A 5,157-nucleotide genomic window follows, 5' to 3' on the forward strand; every position below is an offset into this window, starting at 1 on the left:
TCATCTATCATCTATCATCTATCATCTATCTATTTGTTATAATTTAACTCCCTGATTTCATTTAGTCAGTGGCTCATGCTGATGATTGGCCTGCCTTTCATGATTACCTCAGCATGTTTAGTTTTCATATCTTTAACCCAGGATTACAAATCAGAGGAGATTCTTGTGTAAATTGTTTTAACATGAACAAATATATAGTTCAGTCAAGCATAAGTTTAAAATTAGATTTCTAATGCTATTTATGGGTTATATGTATTCTCAATACAAAAGGAACACAAAGTATTTACGAGGTTAGTGAATATTGTAGTATTTATTTTTATAAACTTTTAATTTAGGCTAGTTTTATATTTTCCAAAAATTGTGAAGATAGTAGGGAGAGTTCCTATATATCTAATACCCATCTCTGCCTATTATTAACATCTTATATTAGTACAGTATATTTATCACAACTAATAAGCTGGTAATGATGCATTGTTTTAAAACTCCACACATTATTTAGATTTCCTTAGATTTTACCTAATGTTTCTTTTGTGTTCCAGAATTTCATCCAGAATACTACATTACATTTAGTCATTATGTCTCTTTAGGCCCTTCTTGGATGTGGCAGTTATTCAGATAGTCCTTATTTTTGGTGACTGCAAGGGTTTTAAAGTGTGTTGGTCAGGAATTTTGTAGAATTTTCATCAATTTAAATTTTTCGTGTGGTTAGACTGGGAATATAGGTTTTGGGGACAAAGACCATAGAGATAAAGTATTGGTCATAACATAACATATCAGGTATACATTCTATTCACTTAATATCACTGTTAGTCTAAACTTTGATCATCTGGCTAAGGCAGCGTTTGCCAAGTTTCTCATTCATGTCATTTGTTCATATTCTATAATCACCCAATACCTTGTCATTTAATTTATCTTTAAATCAATTAAGAAAAACATGTTTTACCTTAATTTATTACTTTTCTGACACCCTCCTTTATATAGTTTAATTTGTGACCTGTACAATTTTCTATCTGCCTGAAGAACTTTTAACATTTTTTCTGCAGGTAAGTTCTGACAATGAATTCTCTCAGTTTTTATTTGTTAATGATAGTTTATATTTTTGCCTCACTTTTGAAGGATAATGTTGAATATAGAGTTATGAGATGTTGAGTTTTTCTCTTCAACACATTAAATTTTTTTCTCTGTTCTTGTCTTGCTTGATATAATTTCTATTCTTGTTTCTCTAGAGGTAAGGTATTCTTTCATTTGGCTTCTTTCAAGATTTTTCTCTTTGCCTCTGTGTTGTTTTGTTTTGTTTTGTTTTGTTTTGTTTTGTTTTGTTTTGTTTTGTTTTGCAGTTTGCATAATATATGCCTGAATGTTTTTCTGATGTTGTTTTCTGGGTTTTTATTGTCTTTGTTTGTCTATTTGTTTGTTTTTGCTTTGTTTGGTTTGGTTTAGGTATTTATTCTGCTAGTTGTCTTCTTAGCTTCCTAGATGTGTAGTTTGGTGTCCATCATTAATTTTGGAAAGTTCTCTACATTGATGCTTTAATTATTTCTTCTGATACATTCTTTTTTTTTAATAATCACAATTTATATTATGCCTTTTGAAATTGTTACATAATTCTTTGACATTTTCTTCTTTTTTTCTTTCTTTGTACGTTAGTCTCCCCTTAGCTATGGAGTACACATTCCAAGACCTCACTGGATTCTTAAACCCTCTGATAATACTGAACTATTATAGTCTTTCCTATACATTCATACTTCTCACTTAAAGAAAGCACTTTATAGCTCCTTTTTGGTATATCCAAATTGCCAGGATCACTATTGCGCTTTGGGACCATTTTTAACTAAAAGAAGAGTTACTTGAATGCAAACTCTGCAATATTTCAGCAGTGGATCTGATAACCAAGATGGTTACTGAGCGATAGGCAGGTAGCATGTATATAGTGTGGACAAACTAGACAAAAGGATGATTCACATTCTGGGTGAAACAAAGCAGGATATCATGAGATTTCATCAAACTACTCAGAATGGTACAGAATTTTAAACATGTATTATTTATTTATGAAATCTTTTACTTAATATGTTTGATATGCCTTGCACATTTTTGTTGAAAACCAAGCATTGTTTATCGGGCAAATAGGTAAATAGCCCTATGGTGTGTGAATTTATGTTAATCTGACAAAAGAACTGTATTTAATTTTTACTATAATGTGTGTGTGTCAAAGGCTTCAAATTCCTCTAGTGACCTTTTTGTTTTCTCATCTCTTTCTTTTGGCTTCCCTAAATATGCTTCCTTATAAAGGGTCTGTGACTCGCAGCTCTTTCAAAAATTTTAAAACTTTTTGAGATAAAAGTCACATTATTACTAAATTTTACCAATTTAAAGGGTAGGATTTACTGGTTATTAGTATATTTCAATAGTGGTGCAACCATCACCACTATTTAATTTGAAAACATTTTATCACCCTGAAAAGAAACCCAAATTCATTAGTCGTTACCATCAGTTTCCTCTATCATGCGTCTGCTAGCAACGACTGATCTACTTACTGTGTCTTTGCATTTGACTATTATGGAAATTTCATATAAGTGGAATTGTACAGTGTCTGGCCTTTTGTTTCTGGCTTTTTTCAGTTAGCATCATGTCTTCAAGATTCATCCATACTGTAGCATATATCAATACTTATTCCTTTTTATGGCCTAAGAGCATTGTATTATATAGACATAACACATTTTACTTAGCCATTTACCAGTTAATAGACATTTGGGTTATTTCCACTTTTTGGCTATTACGAAAAATGATACTATGAACATCCTTGTACAGTGTGTGAACATGTTAAATATATGGAATAGAATTACAAGGAAATATGGTAATACCATATTTAAATATATGGAATAGAATTACAAGGTATTACCATATTTAAATATATGGAATAGAATTACATGTTAAATATATGGAATAGAATTACAAGGAAATATGGTAATACCATATTTAATATTTTGAGGAACTGCCAAACTTTTTCCCAGTGTGGATACACCCCATTTTACTTTTCTACCAGCAATATGTGACATTTCCAATTTCCAGAACTTTTTGTCTTAAGTCACTAATCCAGAGCCCTGTTGATGTGGCAGTGAGGTGTTGGGGAGAGGTGCTGGGGAGAATATCTCATTCTTTTTGACAAGCTGAATCTCTGGGCTGCAAACTTCATAAGTGTTTCTTCAGTGATATAGTCTCCTCCTCTCCCTCATTTCTCCTACACCAATCCCTGACTACAATGTTCCTGATCTATTTCCTTGAAGCTCTAACTCCTGTTAACTATATTTTTTGCCCTTTGGTAAAATAACAAGGCTATAATGGACTACATAGGGAGGAATGCCCTTCCTCCAACAGAGACGGGCTATGGTAAAGGTTTGTCGCTGGAGAGTAGGCTTTTGTTAACAAGAAGAACTTGGATATATTTCACAATTATTATTTCTCCTCCCCTGTTAGAGCCAAACGAACATATTTCTCAGATCTTCAACATAAATATCATATGCCCATTTTAAAATAATAAAATGAGCAACAGAGAAATGTACAGAAATAGCAAAAAAATCAAGTACATACGTATATTAAAAAGTAAAGGATATAAAAGACAAAATATATGGTAGTGGGGCTACTTATGGGTAGAAAAGAATTGAGATGCAGTTGGGGAGGAGAGAATATTACTGATAATAATTTTTCTTCTTAAGAACAACATGAATGGTTTTATTTTATAGCTATGCTTGATACCATATCATACTCCATATAAATATTTTCATATTGTCATATTTATATAGATATGCAAGAAAGAAGAAATAGAAACAATTTTACTCACATCAGATAGTGCTATACATTTTTATTTTAAAGGGTATTATATTAAATTTTGCCTAAAATTAATAAAATAAAAATAATGTCAAAATAATTTATAAGATAGTTTTCTTCATAAGCAGAAATATTTGTCCCTAAGTTAAAAAAAGGAAATTACAAATAATAATGAGGACTGTATCTTTCTTTAAAAATAATTATTTTAAAATAGCAGTATCTGAATAATATGAAACTGATGTTTTTAAAGCATTTTTAAGATTACTAATGTATTTCTTCTTTCACCCCAATTTCATTATCTCTATTATAATTTATTAAAAAAATAGTTTTCACACCACTTAGACAATTTTATTATGAAGACTCAAATTTCATTGCTTTTGTCTTTGTTCTTATTTTTGACTTTAGCTTGTGAACTTTTCAATTTTATGGGTTTCGAAAAAGTAAAATCCTCAATAAGAGGAGTTCCAATATCCTGTTGGGGAGGAAAAAATCCTTTTCCTTCTACTCTTCTAAGTTCTTGACCTGGCCCCCTGTCACAAAAGACATTGGCATGAGAAGAACAAATTGAAGTTTATTAACATGGTATGTCTCTTCTATGCATAGACAAGACTCAGGGAAAGAGTAAATCAAAGAGATGGCTTAGAATGCAAGCTTATAGCATCTCAACAAGAACAATATATATAGAGAATGACAAGACAAAGGAAAGCAGTTTAAGGCTTCCAAGGGCAGTGAACTGTGTGAAGTTAAATATATAGGAAGGGGAAAACTAATTGAGTAAGATTTGGTTTGCAGATTCCTCTGATGCTGTCTTGGGACTAAGAATAGCATCATCTCCAGCAAAGGAAAATTTATATCTTGCCTTTATATAGAAAAGGTGGAGGGTAGAGACGCTTCTTAATTACCTTCAGCTCAAAATAGTTTTTTATGTCAAAGAGGCATATTTTGGAGTGACCTATGCTGGTTTCTTTTAGTCCTTTAACAAAATGGATCAATTAAAAATATAAATAAACTCAAAGTATTAGCCATAGGTAAGGTCATAGCTTCTTTCTTCCTTGGGGTCCACTTCTATTAATTACATATTGAGTATAGGTCCAAAATTTAACTGAGTACAGTCAAAAATATAAAACCAGAAGGTACTGGCCTACTGATGATATGCGAAACTATAAACTCTGATTCAGACTTTTCAATGTACATTTTAGCTTGAAAGATAACCTTAACTGGAAAGCTGTCACTTTCCTTAGCTGCTTATTGATTATCCAGCCTGAGCAAATTATAATGTTGTTTCTCCACTTTCTAGTAAAAACTACATATTTGTTTGTAGGCTGAATTTGA

This window comes from Pteropus vampyrus, unplaced genomic scaffold, assembly GCF_000151845.1.
Source record: "Pteropus vampyrus isolate Shadow unplaced genomic scaffold, Pvam_2.0 Scaffold12, whole genome shotgun sequence".
NCBI lineage: Eukaryota > Metazoa > Chordata > Mammalia > Chiroptera > Pteropodidae > Pteropus > Pteropus vampyrus.